Source organism: Marmota marmota, unplaced genomic scaffold (genome assembly GCF_001458135.2).
Source record: "Marmota marmota marmota unplaced genomic scaffold, marMar, whole genome shotgun sequence".
NCBI classification, from domain to species: domain Eukaryota; kingdom Metazoa; phylum Chordata; class Mammalia; order Rodentia; family Sciuridae; genus Marmota; species Marmota marmota.
This window is the reverse complement of record NW_026000168.1, coordinates 1,530,687-1,553,774: the sequence shown is the minus strand read 5'-3', so window position 1 is coordinate 1,553,774 and position 23,088 is coordinate 1,530,687. Positions and strand designations below refer to the sequence as shown.

Sequence of the window (23,088 nt, the reverse complement as noted above, 5' to 3'; positions counted from 1 at the left end):
TGAGCCATTCTACCTGGGCACAGTGGTACAGGTCTGCAATCCCAGCGACTCTTGAGGCTGAGGCAGGAGGACCACAAGGACCCTGTCTGGGAGGTGGCTCCCTGGTACAGCACTCCTGGGCTCAATGCCCAGTTCTGGGAAAAAAATTTTTTTTAATTATTGGGGAAGAAAAAGAGAGAGAGAGAGAGAGAGAGAGACTGGCCACCCCTTGGGTTCTGAAAACAGCTGCCTGTCTCTTCTGCTCCGTGGGCCTAGGGCTTCCCTCGCTGTCGCTCCTGTGAACTGGTTGGCTGGTGACTTGCAGCTTGAGGGCGGGTCCTGATGCCATTTGCTGCTCTGCTGAAGCCCCTTCAAGAGTTCCTGCGGCCACAGGGTCAATCCGCGGTTCCTGACGTGGGCCTTCGGTTTCTCGTCAATCTACGTCTCCCATCCACAGCCGACCTGAGGATTCCAGGGGGTGCCGCTCTCTGTCACTCCCAGGTTTCACGCACCGTCTTCCCTGGGTGGACCAACCTGTTGCCCCCCATCTTTCATCTGGCTCTGGAGTCACCTCCTCTAGGAAGACTCCCTGATCTTGAGAACCGGGCGTGGGGTTCTTCTGATGTCCTTGCTGAGAACTGGGCACTTTCCCATGGCCTTAACCCTGCCAGCTCACTGGCCAATCTTTCCTCTCAGGACTGAAACTGTCTTAGGACAAGGGTGGCCTTGTTTGTCACCGTACTGAGGGGACTTCACGTAGTACTTGGTGATAACAGAATTTTTTCAGCGAATATCTAAATTTTCCACCATAGGAATATCCAAATTTTTGCACAAAACAGGAGGCGTTTCAGGGTAAATCCTTCATCTGGTCTTGCCACCTGGAAACCGGATACATGAGACATCTGCTTCCCTGGGCCTTTGCCTTGGACACCTGAGCTCGGGAAGTCAACAGGACTTGGGAGTCAGGCAATCCGGGTATAAATCCTGGTTGCATCATGGATGGGGAAAACTGGAAGTTCCTCCTCCCCTCTGCCTCAGGTGCCCCACATGATTGGAGCCGGGCAGCCTAGCCGGTGGTTCACAGGACGCTCGGGTTGGGGTGCCTGACTGCCAACGCCAGCACTGCCCTGTCCTTGCAGTGGGAATTGGGGTATCAAGCTCTCTCTCAGTTACTACCCTGTAAAAATGAGGTCAGGCGTGTCTCTCCTTCAAAGGGTGTTTGAAAAAACTGAATGAGATAATCCATGGAAAATAGTAAACATCAGCCCTTATTATACTTTCATAAATAATCATATTCTTCTGCCTAGAAAATGCCCAACACCAAATGATATTCAGAACGGAAAAATGACGGCTCTTCTGTTTTCTAAAACGTCACCGGCAGTGCGGGTCCAAAACATGGGGCAGCTTGACCCACGCAGGGAGGCCTTGGTGGGGAAGCAGGCCTCCTTGCTGGGTTTTTCCACCCTGTGAAGGGTGACCGTGAGCCACTCCGTCTCCGCCTTCAGCTCCATCCACTGGCTATAAATGGACATGACCAGAACGGTTTCCAAATGGCACTAAATAAATCCGCTCTGTCCTGTTGGTGGCCGGCTATTCTCTTGTGCAATTCCACTTGGGTCACCACAGCTTGCCTCCTGGCGCAGATGGCCCAGAGGCTTCGTGAGTGTAGACATGCCTGGCTCCCTCCTCAAATTCCCTGGCCCCTGGCTGCAAGGCCCCGGGATGGGCTTTACGTCTGGGACAGGAAGACTTCTTACAGCCTGCGTACCCAGCCTGCCTTGCTCCCACCAGACCCCAGGGCAGCTGAGGTTGCAAGAGGAAATTTATTATTTTACCTTGATTTGTAAGCCATCTCAAATTCCTTCAGTGAGTCTGATTTTGTTTTAACGTCAAATGCATTCATTTTATATGCTTCTGTGGGGTGTGAGGATGTTACTACAGTGCTCCTAAGACGGCCACGAGATCAAATACCAGGTCACTGCCACACGTCAGCACCCTCACAGCTCGCCCCGCTGCAGCTGCTGCCGCTGCAACCACGCAACCGCGGCAACTATTGCAACTGCTGCTCCTGTGTGTGTGGACGCCCCACTGCACTGCTGAGGCCGACACCGCTAAGCACGGGATGACAATTAAATGTTCGTCCATCTCTCACACGCACCTGAAATGCATGCCGTTGGTAGCTGCCTTTGGCAGGAACCAGAGGTGGGCCACAGGCATTTGAACTACTGCCCCTGAGGTCCGTGCTCTTCATCCGCATCCCCTATGGCTTCCCATCTGTCCAGTCCACTCGGCGTTTTGCCTGCCTACAAGCTGGAGCCACAAAGCACCTCATGTGACTGCTCTGCTTATTGGGGCAGACAAGAAGTGTCACAGGTCAGCGGAAATGGAGTCAAGCAATCATTCACAGCAATGTTACCGCCATCAAGTCCTGTCTGTCGAGACACCCGCTGTAGACAAATGATTCTTGGATAAAATCAGTCTGGAGAGCGTAGAGTTGAAGGAAGTCAGAGTGCACTCAACCACAGGGCTTGCTGATGTCAATAGCAAGTGTACGTTTCTACAGCAAGAAAACCATCTTCAGGTTGACGGCTACCCCCAACTTTTTTCCACAGGACATAAGACCAGTAGTTCTTAGAAAATATTTTGTGAAATGTCAGTGCAAGTAAATAACCTGAGGAAATATCTACATTATGTACTCATAGTACATGTACTCATAGCACACACCTATAATCCCAGCAACCCCAGAGACCGAGGCCGGAGGATCACAAGTTCAAAGTCAGCCTCCGAAACTTTTGAGATACTGTCTCAAAAAAGAAAATAGGACTGGTAGGAAATGTTGTAAGATGTTAAAACCCCAGGGGAAGGGATTACCAATATTTTTAAATTTATTCATTTTTTTGATGCACTCCTTTTTTGTGTTTCCAAACATTTAAATGTTGTTTACATTTTAATACACAGAAAATAACCCCAAATCACCTTTAAGTCAATTTCAGAATAATTGCCTTTTCTTACCAAATTGGGCTTATGAGCATCCTAAGAAAACAGGAGAAAAATCGATGCAATCTGATCAGATTTGCAGATTCAAATAGTTTAGCCCTTAAATCTTCAGCACCTCCTAAGACAACCCATGATGTTTCTATGACATTTGTAAACCCAGCAGGTAAACATCCAACTTTTTTTTTTTTTGGTACCTCAAGGATATGACAAACAAGGATTTCCCAACTACTTGGACATCAGGTCACCTTCTCAAAGGCGGAGATACTAAAATAGTTGAAAATGATATTTAAATGTTTGGCAAGCCTTTGATTTTTTGAGTGCTGTCCTAACACGTTTCACCAGGACGAGTTGCTTCTGTGGAGCTGCGAGATGAGTGTGCATTCACGTCTGACTCAGCGGGTGGCCGTGCAACAGTGCCAACGTACCTGGTGGCATCAGAAGAACCTGTGAGCTTGAACACCAAGGTGACCCACGCACTTAGAGGAATGCCCCGTTCTGAATGGTCTCACAAGCTGGGCGTTCCCAGGGTGCTCACCACATTCACGGCAATGACCCTGGACGACGGTGGACAGGTGGAAAGAACCTCGTCCTAGTCCCTCCCCTAAGGCCCTGAAGTCGACTGGTGACACTGACACTGAGCTTTACTCAGCATGAAATGGCACCTGCAACTTAAGTAAACATTGCTTTTTATAAAATGGGATATTTTGTCACAAAAATAAAAATAGTCTGTATGTGTTAATTTATGTCACACCTAAGCACAGTGAAGGGCCCGGCAAACTCCTTAGCAGTGATCTTGGTTTTCCTCTTAAACCTTTTAGGTAATTTGGATATTTTTCTGATGGAGATGTGCTTTTAAGATGAGGAAGACCTGAAACCATATTTTAAGGGTGTGTGTTCACATACAGGTGATTTTTTTGTAGGGACTGTTTGATGTTGTTAAAATGTAGGTAGGCCATTCTGGTGTTATCATGAGGGAGCTAGTGGGTTCTTCTGTTTGTTGTCTTTTAAATGAAATCAAAAATTAAGTAAAAAAAAAAAAAATTTTTTTTTTTTTTTTTTTTTTTTTTGGTACTGAGGATTAAACCCAGGGCTGCTGTGCCACAGAGCTACATCCTCAGTCCTTTGAATTTTTTGAGACATGGCCTCACCAAGCTGCTCAGGTTGACCTTGAACTTGTGATCCTCCTGCCTCAGCCTCCTGAGTTGCTAGGGTCACGGTGTGTGCCACGGCACCCAGCTATGTTCAGTTCTATTGAGGCACTACCATCCTGCTTCAGACAGCTGCCGCACCATTTTACATTCCTGCCAGCAACACCCCACATTCCCAAGTCTCTATGTTCTTCCAATACTTGCTATTCTCTTTCTTTCTTTCTTTTTCTTCTTCATTTTCTTTTCTTTTTCTTTCTTTCTTTTTCTTTTTTTTAAGGAGAAGATAGTAAGTAAAGTGGATCAGGAGTTCAAATTATATGGTCACAAAAACTGATAATCAACAAAAACAGTATTTTTAGCATTTTAACATTTGTTCATTCCAGGCAAAACCAATTTGTACATTTATACAATTTTAAAACACCTCCGCCTGGTGATACCTAGACACCTTGGAGTAAATCTGCAGAACTTCCAAGCAAGCTCCAAAGAGAAAACACATTTCCACAATATCAAGAATCTGAGCGGCAGCAGACATTTCACCCACAATGACAGATGAAAAGTCAACAGAAGGATATAAAAAGTCAACAGAGGGACATAAAAGGCTAATAGAGGGACATAAAACGTCCACAGAGAAGCATGCGAGGCGCGGCTCTGTCTGGGCAGAGCAAGGGGCGGGCGGGATATCACCCTCACTGGGGTTTTTGACCCTTCAGCTGAGCCCAGTTGGGGGGGGCACAGAGGGTGCAGGCACCCTGGACATCAGTGTGGTGATTCTGCCAGAAAAACGAAGCATGAGGGTTGACGTGCCCTCACAACCCCACTCTGGGCAGACAGCCCCGAGAGCTGAAGCCAGGGTCCCCAGCGCACACGCCCATGTTCCCAGCAAGTCATTCATGACAGCCAAGGGGCAGCGGCCAAGCGTCAATCAACAGATGAAGAGATGAGCAAAACGTGCAGGTAAAGGGGATGGAATAGGGCTCTGTCTCAAAACAGAAGCCGACCCTGTCACCTGCCACAGCGTCGTGGGTGAACGTGAGGACGTTGGGTGAGATAGACCAGAGGAACCCCAGATGGTTCCGCGGAATCGAGGTCCCCGGAGCCGTCAACCACACAGAAAACAAGTAGCATGGTGGGTGGCAGGACGGGGAGTGGGGAGCTGGGGGGAAGTTAATGGGTGTGCAATTCCAGTTCTGCAGAAGGTTCTGGAGATCCGAGCGCAGCGATGAGAGTGCTGGACCTGACACCTCTGAACTGTGCACTTAAGATGATTAACACAGGACCAGGGTGTAGCTCGGGGTTGGAGCACAGCAAGCTCCTTCAGGGTCCAGCCCCAGGACCGAAGGGAAAAATAAAAGATAAAGGGTTGGGGTTGTGGCTCAGTGGTACAGCGCTCACCTAGCCCGTGGGAGGCACTGGGTTCAATCCTCAGCACGACATTTAAATAAATAAAATAAAGGTCCAATGACAACTAAAAAATTTTTTTTTAAAAATTAAGGTAGTCCATTTTTTTGTTATGTATCTTTCGCTGAAATTAAAAAAGATCAGAAAAAGATGTTGAACAAAAATGATTGAAGCAAAGCCAGGTGATCAGTCTGCTTGTATAAGTGAAATCCTATTCATTTTTATATTATTTCAGAATAGAAAAAGTCGTATAAAAATTTGATAGCATTAAGTCCATCAACAGAGGAATGGAGAAACCAACTGTGTTGTAGGCGTAAAAGGGCAGACTGCTCAGCGATTAAAACCAACCGTGGATCTGCAGCAGCGAGACGGAGCCAAGTCAGAGGCAGAAGAGCCCAGGCGGCAGGGTGTGGCTCAGGTGGAGATCAGAGCGGGCAAGTGAGACCCTGGAGATGGAGATGCACACAGCAGCTGTTCCCAGAGCTGGGATTGGCTGGAAGGTTGGCACCTGATTGGGGCTTTGGGGGGGCACCAGCTAAGTCTTAACTGGGGTGCCGGCTGCAGCAGTGAGCACGTTTGCCAGATGGATCTATCTGCACACTTGTGATGTGGACACTTCAAGCAGGGCAAAGGGACAATAAAACTGTAAACAAAAGGCGAAACTTTTTAAAAAGTAGGCGATTGACAGGTGGAAAAAAGAATCTCAAGGCTGTTGGTACAGACACCCGAGGACCCGGGGCGAGACCACTTCAGTCAACTGAAACACAAGGAGAGGGCTGGAGCCACCCAACTGTGTTACTCAAGAAGCACCCAAGACACTGGAGAAAAGGCCGAAGCTTCTGGAAACTCTAGAAGAGTAACCTGACGCTTGTGCAGCGTCTGGGGAATTTTATCAAATCTTACCAATGGACCTGTAAGCCTCCTCTGGTCCACTTCCAGAGACATGGCAGAAAGATAAGGTCACCAGAGGCAAGCTTCCTCGGTCTTTCAAATAACTTGATTTTAAGTACATGTCACCTATGTTCATTATATAAAAAAAGATATCTTCTAATGTGTATAAGCAAAAAGGAAAAATTAAAATCACAAGAGTGCTCACTGTCAACCTGTTGGAGTGCTTTCCGCCATGCTCTTAATCAATGTCACGACTTTGTCCTTCAAGGCTGTTTCCAATCTTGTCCCCGTGCCGTCTGTTCTCACTTTGGGGAACCCGTGGCCGTCTTTCCTGGGAGGAGTGAGCGTTGTGACTCTGTAATTAATCGAGTTTGTGCACAGACCCATGGTGCCCCCCCAAGGGCTCTGCTCAGCTTCTCCTTCTGCAAAGATGAATCCGTGGTCGGACGGGGAGACCAGCCCTGGGTTTTCATTTGTGACGAGGCGCGTGTTCTGTGAGCCCCAGGGAGTGGTACTTTCCTGGGAATGAATTTTTCCTGGCTGTGTTTGTGTGTGAAGCATGGCCATGGATCCCTGCAGACAGGAGCTTGAAAGTCCACTTGCTGCAGAGCCCAAACCCGGCTGAGCCGCTCCCCTCCTTCTGTCCTGAGGCCCGAGAGCCACGCTGAGCCTTGGATGGTGTATTCTGTTAAATATTCTCCAGAGGCTGTGGCTGCCCCAGGACATTGTGACCCCCAGTAACAATGTTCCCAGAAGGAACAGGCTCAAAGTGGATGTGTTGGAGTGGGGTGGATCTCCACCTCCTGAGGGACAATTGATGCTGACAGCACCTGTCATTTCCCAGTGTGGCTGTTCCTGTGCCTCCCTCCCACCTCTCTCCAGTCACAGTGGGGGCTCCTAAGTGAGGACAACAGCGATGTGAGGCAAATTTGGGGAGCTGAGAAGATGCCCGACAATGAAAAACCTTGGAGGACATGGTGAGGAAGTCCTCTTGTATGCTATGTGCCATCAGAAGCCACCGTAAGAAGCAAAATGATCTGTATAAGAAAATCCTCCTGGTGTGGTGGCTCACGCCTGTATTTCTATCAACTCGGGAGGTTGAGGCAAGAGGATTGCAGGGTAGAGGCCAGCTTGGGCAACTTAGCCAGACCCTGTCTCAAAATTGAAAAAACAAAGTGAAAGGGCTGGCGGTGTGGCTTAGAGCTAGCGCGCCCCTGGGTTCAACCCCCAGTACTGCAAAAATGAACAAATCAGCCCTCGGCAGGGAGGCAACGGGCTTCATGGGACAAAAGTGGAAACAGGAAGACCTTTAGGAGACTGCTGTGGAGAAGATGGTGCCGCGGGCTGCAGAGGTCACCATGCAAAGGAGAGTGGGCTGCTTCTGGGTGTTCTCAGGCAGTAGCTGACGGGGCTCCCGGAGCCTGGTTAGCAGGACTGATGGGGTGTGACCTGCAGCTGCCCGAGGGAGACCGATTCCTATCATCAGTTCCCTCACTCCTGCCTGGCTGGCTGGGGAGGCGGACATGAGCCTAGCACTCCTGGCCTCCTTGCCAATAGTGTGTGCAAATCCCTTTCTCTGCAGAGCCTGGTGCCATGGTTTGGGCTCCTGTGCATGTCGGGCAGCAAACCCTGCTCAATGTCAAAAGTACAACAGGTGTCCTCTGCATGCGCACCCACTTATCGTCACACCATTCCCTCTAGACGAAGGGTGGTGGCATGTTAAATTATTGAACTCAGTAGCATCAACGTAGCACCCAAGCAAAATAACAGTGAAGAAATGAGTGCACATGCGAATCCCTAATATTTTTTTCCCAATGTCAAATTCAAATGGACCACATTTTTGTTGAGGTTTAAGTCCCCTTTGGTGGCACTTTTAAATCTAATAGTTTTCCAGCACTCAGGGGAACGCTCCCGGTGGGTGGGTGGAGTCAGGTTTTCTGGAGAGGGCTTCAGGATCAGTCTTTCTCTTCCTGTCCCCACTGTGCATGAGCATCCATCCAGCACAGCAGACAGCACCTTGCATTTCCCAGTTAATGCGACCTGCTAAGCGGGGCCTCTTCAGAAACTGCTCCCCTGGGAAAATCACCTCCCAAAGTGAGCTTCCCCACTGTGAAAGGCCCACACCCTCTAGGGTGTCTGGAGTCTGCCCAGCAAGCACCTGGGCATGGTGAGAAGCTACAGGTGCAGGATTAGGGATCCCCACGGCTTTGGACTTGAAGAAGTCGTCTCTCTCGCTCTCCCCTGTCCACGCCTCTGGACTGCACCCCACTGGTCCACCTCCCTAGGTGGCCAATCTGAATGTCATGGAGTGACCCAGGTCACTCCCTCCCCAAGGAGCCTCCCCTGTTCTTCCCACCCGGCAGCCTGTCCACTTGTTAGAACAGGGTTTCACGGTGCACCTTTGTGGACGCGAGGACTCCTCTCGCTGACCGTTTTGTTGGGTGTTGGTTCTGTCTCGGGGTTCTGCTGTCTTCTCTCACGTCAGTTTTGCCATGTTTGATGATTTCTGTGGCATGAGCTATTAGCGTGGACTGGTAATCACCTCTTACCCCTCCTGACAGGGAGCCCTAGGCGTGCCCTTGGTCAGCAGATGTTTTCTGAATAGTAGTGACTTCAGTGAACACCTCTGCCCCGTTTCCTCACAGTGTAAATGGGAGAAGAGATGACATTCTAACAGATAGAAGGTAACGGTTAGCAAAACCATCTTTCTTGGTCATTTCTTGCATTCTTCGCAACAAAAGTTTTGCCAGTGTCTCAAGGACCCGAAGGCTTCCTAACAACAAGGGCCAGACCAGTTCTTTAAGTCTTTGCACAGCTCAGCACCTACGAAGAGTAATCCAGCAGCCAGGCCTGTCATCTCGGACGCTCGGGAGGCTGAGGCAGGAGGATCAAGTTCAAGGCCGACTTGGGTAACCTAGCAACATCCTGTCTCAGAATAAAAAAATAAAAAGGGCTGAGGATGTAGCTCAGTGGTAAAGTACCCCCGGGTTCAATCCCCAGTGCCAAAGAACAGCAGCAACAAGGTTGAACGTGTTATAAAACTATCAAAAAATTCATTAAATATTCTGCCTGAATAAATGAATGAGTCACTCAGGAGTTTTGAGGAGAAATGCAAGATATGTATAGAAAAAATAATTTGATAAGTTTGAAAATCAAGGCCGGGCATGGTGGTGCACTCCTGTCCTCTCAGTGGCTTGGGAGGCTGAGGCAGGAGGGTCGTGAGTTCCAAGCCAGCCTCCACAAAATCAGGGTGGAAGCTACTTAGCAAGACCCCATCTCTAAATAAAAATACATAATAGGGCTGGGGATGTGGCTCAGTGGTTAAGTGCCCCTGAGTTCAATTCCTGGTACCCCCGCCCCCCCCCCAAAAAAATGTTTGCAAGTTCAGGAGGAGCACTAAGAAATCCACCCCTTGCATCAGCTTCTGCCCTTCTCAGAGCCCAATGGTGCCGCTGAGCGCGTGTTGGAATTCACCTCCCACGCCATCCAGACACATCTTCACCTTGCAATTGTGCCCCATGAGGAGCCAGTGTCGGCTTACACAGCGGGCGGGTGTGACCTCGTTTAAACAGCTCGGACCCCACATAACCAATCAACGCCCCAAAATGCCAGCCTTATTGTAGCTAGGCTTTGAGCTGCAAAAGTCGCGCTGGCTCACCCTGCGTGCTCTTGTCGATCCAGATAAACTTGTGGAATTAGAGGTGACAAAATGCCACAGAGGAGAGTCTGAGCCCCTTTCCCTGTGTTCTGCAGGCGCAGTCAGAAGGCAAGGTTATCACGGAGCTTTCCAGTTCTGCTGGCTCATATTACACGCCCCGGCCAACCTCTAACAACACAGCCCTCACCATCTTCAGAATTCCACCTTTGGAAATGTCTGTTCTTTCCAGGTCAGACTTGAACGCTCCCAAGGAGAATCGGCCCGAGAACTACCGGGGACAATCAGAACCACAGAGTTATTTGTGGTCACCCCCCCACCCCCACCGCCATTTTCTTTTTTCGTCACTGGGTCCCTAATCCTGTGACGGATGTCATTCCCTAAGTACTTCACATAGTTCCTGGTTTCTATTTTTAAGTGAATGAAAGTGGCATATGCTAGACGCCTCCAAACAAACTTTGCCCCGTTGGCTTCAGATTTTCTCCCAGAAAACATCATTAAGAGATGGATTTATAACCCTCGCTTCCTGCCTTTGGTTTACAGACATGCCCTGACTACCCAGCAAAGGTTTCCAAGGAACACAAACTGGTGTCACCTTAAAAAATACTTATGGGTATGATGGAAGCTTCTAAAATTGAAAAAAAAAAAAATCTGTGTCCAACTGCAATCCATTGAAATGCAATCTGGGGATTACAGAACATCAGATGGTATCTAGCAACCACCACCCAGCAACCAGAGGAACACCGGGAGAGGCTCAGGGGAGAGGCGGGGCGGAGGACACAGGGTTTGAACGTTAGCGCAGATGATACTTGGGGTGGACAAATTATTCTGTTGTGGTTTTGCTTACAATTACGTTTGGGGCATGTAGATGTCTATCATCACGATCGTCCTCTTTTTGAATCATGTTTCAAGAATGAAGAGATATGGCATTCCAAAGTCTCGTGGAAACCTAAAAATAACAATCACGAGTGTGTTTTGACTTAGGGTAAATCTCTTGCATTGGTCCTAAGAGTTATTTCTCCTTTCTTGGCATCAGAATATATGTATGATCTCAAACTCCTCTTAGGAGCCCAAATACACACGTATTGTCTGTTCATTGTCCAGTTATTTAAATCAAATAATAATTCCAATCGGTATGAAATTGGTTCTTGTACATTAGTCTAGATAGATAAGCAGCAAAACTTCCCAATTGCTTTTAGAGTGTGTGCTCAGTCTCCAGGGCCATGTCAGGGCATGACCCAGCAGAAAATCAACTGCGACCAGCGGCCCAGGCTTGTATTTCAGATCAGGCATGGAGAGTACGCAGCACTTGGATTGCCAGGGGCTTCTGTCATGTCTGAGGCAGACATTTCCAATCGATCATGGTGTTCCCTCACCAAGCCTCGGGCCGGCAGCTACTGTCAATCAAGCTGGTGTCTGGGGTGAAGCCGGTCTTCAGCCCCATGAAAGCCATTTGTGGAGAGCCATAATGCAACTATCGTTAGGAGTTTGGGGTACCACTCACCCCTTTTCTCCTTTTAAACTTCTGACCCATGGAGTACAGATGCAGCATCAACAGCAAGGAAAGAGCGAGTGTATTTATTGCTAGGTAAGAGCACCGTGCCCAAGACGAGGCCCTGACAGGTCCAGCTCAGGGCTCCTGACGCTCCCTCTGCATCTTGGCGCCTCTTCAGAGGCTGGCGGTGCAGCAAAGAGAGAGGGGGAGGTACAGGAAGGAGAAGAGGCAGGACAGGGGAAGAACGAGTACGCAGGTCACACCCCAAGAAAACTAGCTTACTGCTTTCACCCCGTCTCCTTACAAATAAGAGCACAACCTCTCCCTCTTCCTCCTCCCGCAGTGCTGGGGACTGAACCCGGGGTGCTGTACCCCTGAGCCACATCTCCAGCCCCTTTTTATTTTGAGGCAGGGTCTTGCTGCGTTGCTGAGGCTGGCTTTGAACTTGGAATCCTCCTTCCTCAGCCTCCTGAGCCACTGAGATGACAGGCGTGGTCACTGCTCCTGGCAAGACGACTTCTTAGTGCCTGCTGTGTGGCAGGTGCTGGCTGACCGCGATGCCATCATCTACCTGGATGATCCCAAGGCCCTCTGAGGGACTGTGGCAGCTAAAAATAGGCAGGTGATGAACAAATCGGATCACAGGGAAACGTGGTACCCTCAAGGCAGAGGTGGGGGACTGGCACAGAGAGGTTCCCACACGTTCAGACCCACGGGGCAGCAGGAGGGGGGCTGTGGAGTTCAGGGAAGGAGCTGTCACCCAGGAGGACCCGTCTGGCCGGAGGTGTGGCTTGTGGCGGAGAGTGCACCTGGCCTAGCTGCTGGGGGGTGGCGAGGAAGAAGACCTTCTCCAGCTCCCTGTTCCTGCCACGTCTCCAAGGACCAAACCCCCGTGGACGTCAGCAGGCACCGGCCCTTTGTCGTGGTCTGTAAAAGGCAGCCTCCTTGGGGGATGGGAGACTCAGCACCGGGGCACAAGACAGAGCTCCACCTGGTGGGGCAGGCGTCCACCCAGGCAGGTGGCAAAGAACCCAAACCTCCATGACTTAACCGTGGGCAGAGCGGACAGTGAGGGCCCAGCAAGACAGATGGGCAGCCCTGCCTCCCGTGCTGAGGCTTCACCAACCCAAAATGTCAGCAGTACTGGGAATCCAGAGGACACGAGGGGACACATGGAGGGGCCCCCAGGGAACACCCAGGTACCAGAGGACAAAGGCAGCAGGTGATGAGGTTCCCCTAACGTCTGTCTGGGAGAGGAGGACCTGTTCTGTACCCATGCACCAGCGCGCTCACCAGGAACTTTGGAAGCTACTAGAGCATGTTTGGTGCCATCAGGCAACTATTGGTCGAAAACCTATGGCTGTACGTACCCAAGGAACACCGCAACGTTTACTGTACTAGACCACACACAGGTGGAGAAGTCAGATTGATGACAGCAGCTAGGTGTTTCCTTTGGATCAGCCATCTGCCACAGTGCTCTTGCTGCTGTGACTTTACAAAATCAAGATGCACAAAATTAGCCGGGCACAGTGGCACACGCCTGTAATCTCAGCCTCTGGGAGGTGGAGACAGGAGGATCGTGAGTTCAAAGCCAGCCTCAGCAAAAGGGAGGCACTGAGCAACTCAGTGAGACCCTGTCTCTAAATAAAATACACAACTGGGCTGGGGACGTGGCTTGGTGGCTGAGTGCCCCTGAGTTCAATCCCTGGTACCTGCCCCCCTCAAAAAAAAAAAAAAAACATGCCCAAAATTTGATCTTTTCAGACTGGCTTTTTTGTTGTTGATTCAAGAGCAGTCTATGCCAGGGAATCATTATTGATAAATCAGTCTTTAATAATGAGTTAATAATCAGTACATGTTTATTGATCATTGATACATTGGCCTGTTTAAAATGATACATGCACGTACAGTCTTTCTCAGATTATAAGAAGGGATAACAGTAGCTTTGTTAATGAGTAAATTACTAATGAATGACCAGAGGCAGAGGGCCAGGTTGGAGCCATTGTTCTACTTGTTAGAAGTCCGTTGTTGAGGGCTGGGGTTGTGGCTCAGCGGGAAAGTGCTTGCCTAGCACATGTGAGGCGCTGGGTTTGATCCTCAGCACCCCATAAAAGTACATGTATTTTTTTAAAGTATATTTTTGATCAGAATCTAGGGACTCTGAGTTTGGAACTCTTTCCTTTCTCCTTCAGAGTCTCTGCGATTAGCTGGCTAGTCTGTGCCAAGGTAGCTTTCAATACTGCCTGGCGGGGACACAGGGCTCACCATGCTGCACCCGTTGAGAGTCTTGGTAGATGCCCAGGCCACTTTATCCCCCTGTTGAGACCGAGCCAGTCCTATCCCACAGGAGATGTCCCATGACCTTTGAAAAGCCAGCCCTTGGTGGCTGGGCTAGCACTTTATGCATCTAACCTGTAAATGACCATTTGATGAGCCAGGTGCTGGTGTTAGCCAGAGCTGGAACTGTTAGCTTATTAAAAACATGCATTTCAGGGGGGTTTTCCAAACGGGACTCTAGTCAAAGGATCTGGTTACCATAAGTAACTGAAGAGGATCTTTACAGGCAGGGCTCATTTCTAAAGTGGCTGTGTGGCACTACTCCCAGGGAGGGCAACCGTGGGCATGGGTCACCCGCTCTGTGTGGTACTGGACCTGCATGATCCCTGCCTCCTTCTCAGAGGGACCGGCTTTCTCATTCCTGTCTGCAGGATGGGAAAGGGACCTCACAAGGCCAGAGTGAGTTCACCTGTGAAGTGGGAGGGTCGCGGTACCTCCTCGGGGAAGGGAGAGGTTGAAAGGAGAGCCGCAGGGAGCCTCTCTGCACGGCCAGGCTGACCCTCTGTGGTCTCCCGTCACCGTTTGGGCCACCTTCTCTCTCTACAGCCCAGGCCTGCACGCAGCGGGAACTGGGCTTTTCGGCTTTTCAGCCATTTGCATGTGATGGTGGCACAGCTCAGCACGCACAGGAGCCTTTTCCCACTTCCCAGATTTGACTTATTCCCAGAATTCCTCTTCCGTCCCCCAAAGAAAAGAAAGCTAAAGGCCCACGGTCCACGCAACTTGTGTGGTCCCTACTCTGAGGAGGATCACAAGTTCCAGGGCAGCCTGGGCAACTTAGCCAGACTCGGCCTCAAAACAAAATCAAATAAAGGGCAGGAGGTGCAGCTAGGCGCAGAGCCCCGGGTCTAGCATGTGCAGGGCCTGGGTTCCACCCAGCATGGCCCAAAGAAAAAACGCCAAAAGGTGCTGAGAAGGGTTTTTAAAATAGCCAGATCCCGTTAGTCTACAATGTGAAACAAAGCAGAACTTTAACTCTGGATCCGGCAGCTGGCCAGGTGGGTCCTTCTGGCACCTCGAAGGAAGGAGCCGTCCGACCTCTGTCTGCCTGGCTTTGGCTCACTCTCCACCAGCCTCGGCACTCTTGGCCTGCAGGTGTGTCCCTGGTCACCTGGCTGTCCCTCTTCTGGGGTCTGCCTCCATCACTCTGTGTTCCATCTTATTGCAGAACCTCAACCTGTCCTGTGGGTGTGGGTGTCTTTCTCCTCTGGGCGTGTGACAGGTTGAACTGTGTGTCCCCCAAAAGTTCTGCTGGAACTTAACAGATAAGAGGTCATGAGGGCCGGCCCTGGACCAATACGACCCTGTCTTCACCAGAGGGGGAGCTGGGGTCGGGAAACAGGCAGGGAGGGGCCACGTGAAGACAAGGAGAGAGGGGGTGCCCCACACCTAGGAAGACCAAGATGGACAGCCAGCGGGAGAAGCAGGGCGCCACCGAGCCACCTCAGCCCTCGAGGGCTGCCCTCAGTGCCTCCATCTCCACCTACACTGGCACCTGGTGCCCATTGCTGTGGCTCAGATCACTTGGTTGGTGGCTTTCTATCCACAGCAGTGCCAGCCGACGGAAGCAGCATGTACGACCCGCGCAGTTCCACTACCCTGCTGGGCAAGGGATTCGCCTCCATTCAGAAGGGAACACGTGATTACGTAGGCAGGTCCCCGGTTCCTGGGAGCCTGGAGTCCTTCAGGGGAGGAAAACCCCAGGTCCACACCAGCCAGCTGAGAGTGGTAGTTGTTAAAGGTCGTGGTTGGTGCCCTGCGTCTGTCTACTCAGGAGGGACCTGGAGGCATCTCGCTGGGTAGACGGTTCGGATCACCAACTGCAATGGCTGCTCACATCGGGCAGTTACCTTAACCCCCATCAAACATGTGCATTAGGCTCTTCCATCATTCAAAAGCTAATTCCTCTCTCTAGACGCCATGGCACACACCTGTAAGTCCAGGAACTCGGGAGGCTGAGGCAGGAGGATGGAGAGTTCAAAGCCAGCCTCAGCAACTTAGTGAGACCTTATGCAACTTCGTGGGACCCTGTCTCAAAATAAAAAATAAAAAGGGCTGGTGATGTGGCTCAGTGGTTAAGCCCCATTCCCCACACTGAGAGAGAGAGAGACAGAGAGAGAGAGAGAGAGAGAGAGACACTCGTTCCTGAAATTTTCTCCAGTTATAGGAATTATTCAGACCAGCCCTGAAATATTTTCTCCTCCGTCTGTGTGCAGCAGCATTAAGAAGAACAAGTCACTGACAATGGACTCCACCCCCTGAGCTCCAAGCGCTGTGGCTTGCTGACGCTTGGGCTCCAGGTGGGCAACATGATCCTTAATATTTCCAAAGGACGGATTTCACACGTGCTCAGCCATTCCCATTACACTGTGGAAGCGAATCATTGGGGCTGAGAATATTGTTCTGCCAAAGAAATAATTGACGTTGCTCGGAGCTGAAGATCTCAAACTAATGGACCTTTGCAGGACGGCAGCCCAGAAACCGGAAGCAGTTCCCTTATTTTATTCCAACTTGGACCTGTCATTTCTTATACCACAGCCCCTCAGCCAGGGCCACAGAGGGGCTTTGCCTTTAAGCCTAAAATCCTAAGTGTTGACCCTTCCTACTCTTTTAAAGCCATTTATTATTCCTGACCCGTGCTCTGTGCAGGCATGGCAGCCTAATCCAGCAGACCCACACCATTCTGAAACTGCAAGCTCTATTTATTGTAATGTCTGGTTGCCTGGGCGATGGGGCAGAGGGGGACACTCTAACCAGGTAAAGCACATTCATGGGACAGACACCTGCACACTAGAAATCACTCACTGTCCATTTCAAGTTCAAATTCAACTGGGCATTGTTTGTTTTTATTTGCAAAACACAGCACCAATAAAACCGCCCCCTGGAATAGGAGACCTGACCCTGACCTGCCCGCGGAGGAGCATGGAAAGGAAGAGGAGCGTGAGGCCCGTGACCATTGGCACCTGGAGGGGCTTCCTGGCCTGGCCTTGGCCATGTGGCCGTGGGCAGTGTCTAGGCAGCTCCTCTGGGCTCTGTCCTCTTCTGGAGAGAGCACATGTGGCACTTGTCCCCTCCAGTTGCTACGCCTTAGCACAGGGCAGAGCAAGCCGAGCCATCTCAGAGTCTGAGGTGGAGGAGAAATCGGTAACCTGTTCCTGTCTTCCTCCAACATTTTTCTATTCTGTTCATCATGGTCTTTTAGGGTAAATTTGGGTTTTCTAAAAGGTTCATTTTGCCAATGGGGGCATTTTTTGGGCACTGAGAGATTCCCTCACCTCACCTGAATTTTTCCCTTGCCGCCCAATGACTATGAAATGTTATTAAAATTTAGCATTTAAATTTCATTAGTATTTTAATTTGATACTGTGGCATATTATGGTCCATCGGCTTGCTGGGCCACCTGAGAAACAGTGATGATGACACATTTCCTGGGGTTTCCTTTGTTCGGGGAGCTCCGTTAACCCCTGAAGCACCCAGCCACACAGAATCCTGTAATTCTATGAGATGGTTACAATTATGTCTGTTTTATTAAAAATGCTGTTTTTAAACACGGAAACCGCTTCCCCAAGAAGACAGCTGGTTCAGTGGGGTCGATGGCAATTAGGAATTGAGCTTTGTTCTCCCTTTGTTTCTTGCAGGGCTACGGACAGTTGCTTGCGCCCACAGCATTGCAGGAGAAGGAGGTCAGCTCCGCAAACTCCTGCCTGCAGTAACCCAGGACGGCCACTAGGTGTCCTCCTCAACCAATTTTGCGAGCTGGAGGCTGTCAGGAAAGGCTTTGCCACACACTCTCCTAGGACTTGCACCTTCTGTGCACGCTGCAGACTAAGCCCCGCCTGACCCAGAAGCTTCTGCTCCAAAGAAAGGCCGTGAGATTGAGTAGGGCCCAGCTCTGCATGGATGGACACCCGTCTCTACGCACCTTTGACCCCCAGGGGCTTCTCTGGTGTGGACTACTGTCCCGGCTGCCCCTGCAGGGACCTGGCACCTGTCTTGCCCAGTGTCCTGTATCTACCAGACGTGTTTGGTCCCCTGCATGCAGCTTTTCCCAGGATGTCTTCAGTGACCTGTATTCAGCTTTCAAATAAATAAACTATAAAAAGTTGGCAGTTGTAGCTATTTTCAAATTTAACTGGATTCTTGTACCTTTGTTGGCCTGTTCTGGCCAGCTGTCTATGCCACAGAAAGGCAGGAACTTCTCTTTGAGCTAGCAGCAGGGCTAAGCCCAGGCTGAGGCCAGACACCCCCCAGGGGCCCAACATGGGGTGTGTCCCTCAGGCTCTCCCAAGGGTGCCTGGTCCTTGTCCTGGCCTGGAGGAGAGGTGTGGCCCAAGGGTCAGGAAAAGGCCTTGATGGGCCAGGGCTCTGCACAGCCTCCCTCCACCGTGGGCTCCAGAGGCAAGAACTCGCACTCCACCAAGGCTCCGTCTGATGCACCTGTGGTTTGGAACCCGGGCTTTGTACCTTCTAGCTATGAACTTGGGCAAACAGCCGGAACATCCCTGAGCTTTTGTGTGGAATGAATAAGGGCAAGACTGTTTCAAGGATTAAAAAAAAAGAAAAGATTCCAAGACCTATGGCGGTGTCTGAGACGTGAATCAGTATTGTCATGTCAGTGGTTAAGTGAACGCAGGGCAAATCCTTGACTTTCTAGATGGTGCTTAGTGCTCAACAGACAGGCCGTTTTTGTGTGTGTCTTTTCTAGGAACTAGTTTATAGCACGACACACCTGCCAGGAACCCAGTGTTGTGCTGTTACATGCCTTGTTTGGGGCAGTGTACACCACGCCCTGGCGAGGTAGGCACTGAGAGGAAACTGTGTCCAGGACAGGCAGGAAACCCGGGCTTGCTAGTGCCCAGCAAGTGGCGGGAGGCTGGGAGAGTGCAACCTGGCTGCCCGTCTCCAGGTCCGCCTGACTTCAAAGCCACACCGCTAACCACTACTTTATGGAGAGGGCGAAGTCTGCAGACACCGTCTACCCAGAAGCTCCCCCAGGCTAATTGAAGGGCTGGGGAGATGCCCTTCCCAGACCCGGGCTGCCAGCGCCCTGATGGGACCCGTCTGGCCCTGGCTTCCCAGCCTTTGATCTTCTGGGGGAAGCCAGTCTCCTCTGCAGAGGAGGAGAGGGCACCTCGAGGATAGAGCTCTGAGCTGTGGGGAGGGAGGGGGAGGGGGCCAGAAAGCTCCCTGGGGACCTGGGGAGCCCTCAGCACCTCCGCAGAGGCCACCGGGCCTTCTCACCCTCTGCCAGGGTTGACTCCAGCCCTTCATCAGGGGTCATCTCCTGGCCACACCTGATCAGGAACCTGCCCGAGTGGCACATCCTGAAAGCCCAGTGCTGCAGGCTGCCCTGGGCCTTCCTTTCCAGCTGCCCTGGGCCTCAGCCCTCCCCGGGCTGCTCTCCTGCTGACTCCTTCCCTCTTCATTTCTATGTAAGAGAAGTAAGTTCCCCCTCCCCCCTCCCCCTCTCCCTCCCTCCCTCCCTCCCCCCCTCCACTTCTCTCTCTCTTTCTTCTCACTCTCTCGCCCAGCTGGCCTGCAACCCCTGGGGCCAGGAGATCCTCCCACCTCAGCCTCCTGAGCAGGGGGACGGTAGCCGTGCCTGTCCTACTGCCTGGCTGAGCAACTGCTTTGTGTACAACGTTGTGGTTCATAAAGAGCATCCATGCGGTTGGGTGCGAGACCACACCTGTAATCCCAGTGACGCAGGAGGCTGACTCAGGACATCACAAGTTCAAGGCCAGCCTGGGCAAGTTAGCAGGGTCCGGTCGTAAAATAAAATCGAAAAGGGCTGGGGACGTGGCTCAGGTAGAGCGCCTCTGGTTCCATCCCCAGCAGCCCCCGCCCCATAAGAGCAGGAGACATAGGGCCCAGAGACGGGGGTGAGTTTAGCTTTACCCTGTTTGTGTGTGGTCACGGAACCAAGGGCCTGGAGAGTCCCCTCCATCCTGGCGGGAGGGTGAGACCCCTTTCTCGCAGCTGAGGGACTGAATGAGGCCACAGGGTGCGACCCACCGTTGGGACTTTGGAGAGAGCGGCTTTCCCGTGACCAGCTCTCCTCAACACAGGCAGAGCCTGGCCGCTACTTCTAAAACTTTCTAAAACTGCCAGGTCTCCTGCACCTACAGCCCTGGTGACGCCCACCACTCTCCCGCCTAGAAAGCTGCTGTCTGTTTTCTTGATCCGATCTTCCTTCCGCGGAGCCCCTGGTGTCTCCTGATTCCAGGTGTCCCTCATGCCCTGAAGATCCCCTGTCACCACCCAGAGGCTTTGCAGGCGTGTGTTTCTCCCTCCCTGGGCTGTGAGCTTGGGGAGGCTACCCAGACCCCGCTGCACGGCCAAGCACGGCTCCCAGAGCAGAGTTCCAGGACGGCTCCTGGGGGCCCCGGGGGAGCACGTCCTATTTCACAGCATCGCACTGCCCTGGGCAGTGAAAAGCGGGGAAGGATCAATGGATGGTTTCAGAGCTGATCAATATTTAGTTCATTATGGTCATCTGTGATCCTAACAAGTACCTCACCAGTGTAAGACATTTCATGGACTAGGAAAGACCTTCAGAGGGTTACTAGGTCTGCGGATGAGCTCATGCAGGAATAAATAATTCAGCTGAAGTGGTCACCTGGACCTGCAGCACCTGCGTCAGGGTGACCTTGCTCTGCCCTTTGGTAAACAAAAGAAATCGGGGTCTGTTATCTTTAAGTGATGATGAGCCAGGAGAGGTGGCTTAGCAACCTGTCACTGACCCACTGAGAGCCCTTTCTGTATATCACAGGTTCATCATCTCTTACCCAACAGGCTTGGGCCTAGAGGACAAGGGACTGGGAGAGAGAGGGCGGAGAGGGCGGGAGGGAAGGGGGAAGTCCTGGGGAACAATGTGGGCCAGATTATATTGTGTGCATGGATGAATGCGTAACAGGGAATCCCACCCGCCATTGTGCTCAACTATAATGCAGAGGAAAAAAAAAAAGATAAACAAAACAGAACAAAATGCTTGGGCCAAGAAATGTCTTAGAGTTCAGATCTAAAATGATTTTTTTTTTTTTTGCAATAGCTGCGTATTCATAATGAGATATCTTGGGGAGAAGAACGAAGACCAAACATGAAACTCATTTGTATTGTCTATATACTTGAGGGCCTCCCTTGAAAGTGATATTACACGATACTTTAAAACAATTTTGTGCATGAAGCAAAGCTGCATGGCTTGGGATTTTCCCCCTGGGGCACCAGGTTGCTGCTCAGAAGCATCAGGGTTGGGACCCTCTTGGATCCCCCATCAGGAGCCCTCAGCCTGGGGTGGTTGGGGATCTTCTTCCTCCTCTCCTCCCAGCAGCAGCTGACTTGGTGAATTGCCTGGCCTTGCCGGTTCTTGGATTTGGATTCTTTGCCCTCAGACGGGGTTTGTAGCCCTCCACTCCTCGCTGGCCTGCTGCAGGGACCAAGTGAGCCACTACACTGCGAGCACCTGTGCACCTGGCCTGGCACACGGGAGCCAGGGCTGAGCATTCCCAGCTCTCGGGCAGCAGCCCAGGCCACCTTCTGTCTGTCCCCGGGTGGACAAGGGTGGGCTAGAGGGGACGTCGAGGAGGACGAGGAAGCACCCGGGGAAACCCGGAGACAAGGGTGGCAACAGAAGATGAGGGGTCGGCAGAGCCTCGACGGGCGGCAGGGAGTCTTCTGTTATCTTCTGGAGGGTGTCCCTGGCCCTGCAGGATTATAAAGGACAGCCCCCAACTTGCCCCTTACCAAGGGCACTGACCTGGGTGGACTTCCAGGCAGCACCAGCGAGTGTGGTCTGAAAACTTGGTTCCTGGAATTTAGGGCAAGGAAGTGCAGAAACCGGGTGAGCACCTCCAGAGTGCTTGGCAGAGTACTTCCTTGTGGAGTCTGATAGACAGAAGGTGGTTTAATCACCATTAATTACCGAGCCACTCACTCTTTTCTGAGTTAAGCTTTTTCCCCTGAGTAGTTCATCTTATTTCACTTTACAAAATAAGAGGTTCGCCATGCACTGGACGTTTTAAAACCTGGTCTCTCACCACTGAGAGTTTGAAAGCACAGTGGGCAAAACCAACAGGGCAGAACCACTCCGTGTTCCTTCCTGCTTACAACATTCATGTTTTCATGAGTACAAGGGAGAATTTTTTCAAGTGTAGGAAAAAATATAAATATCAAGGAAAGAGAGGCAATTTAAAAAAAAAAAATCCACCTTGTAAAACATAGAGCTTTGTGAAATAGCTCAAAATGTATTAATAGAGAGGCCCCAAATAGGAGGAAAACATAAATTTCAGGAATGTACATACTATGATGCTAGATTAAAAAAAAATTACACATGGAAAATATTCAAACTGATATATGATAAACGAGCCATTGCTGAATCTGGGGTGTTAGGCCCACACCGCACAATTGCCTTTTTCTTTTGTGTATTTGCATTCAGGTTTGTGTTCGAGATTTACACCATGTGTATAGAATGTTTTACAATGAATTGGGAGGTCTGCGTGTTGGAGTACTTGGTGTTTGTCACTTCTTGGTCTTAATAAACTCATCAACGTGGTGGACACTCGTCTTTTAGAACAGATAGGGGATCCCCCAGCAGACTGCCATGTTTCCAATGCTACACCCTCTGGGTCCCCCTTTGGGACCCAAGTTCCGGTGGCTCTTGCAAGGTGGGCTTGCAATTCTGACCATACCACTGTTTGAACAGGAAAAGGTTATTTTCATGTAACACATATGAGAAAGACATATCAGAAATATCAAGCTCTTCCCAAAATTCATTTCCCATTCCGACTATTCTCTCCACTGAGCAGGATAAATAGATGTCAAATGCAGAGGTCTCTTGAGTAGATAAGGCTCGTTTGCCAGTCTCTGAACTGAGTGTGAGTCACTTGTTATGATGTGACTCCACATGGCCAAGGTCGGGAAGCCTCCCCGCCCACTTAGTATATCTCTTGCAACGGGAGACAGCTTTATGTTACCCACAGAGCTGCTCTGAATCACCGAGAAGGAAATACCTTGCTGCCGAGCCAGGATGTGCCACCAACCAGGGGAACCCTGCTTTCAGAGGTAAATACAAAGCGATGTGCACCTCAGGGCCAAATACTAAAAACCCCGAAATCCTGCCCAGCTTTGAAGTGGGGTGCGTGAAACTGCCTCGGAAGAGCCCAACAAACACGGAAGGATGAGCAGACGTG

The 23,088-nt window shown here is 50.8% G+C and overlaps 1 protein-coding gene across 1 annotated transcript in view; it reads right to left on the bottom strand.

Annotated features, from left to right (window-relative positions):
• The window catches only part of Lmod3 (leiomodin 3), a 24,432-nt gene extending 14,048 nt beyond the window's left edge, over positions 1-10,384 (bottom strand). Inside the window, exons 1-2 of the mRNA XM_015494911.2 lie at positions 10,072-10,384; positions 8,813-9,338 (exon numbers count right to left, since the gene is read on the bottom strand). The gene's annotated coding sequence lies outside the window, so the exon portion shown is untranslated. The remainder of the gene's footprint in view (positions 1-8,812; positions 9,339-10,071) is intronic.
• Between the last annotated feature and the right edge of the window lie 12,704 nt (positions 10,385-23,088).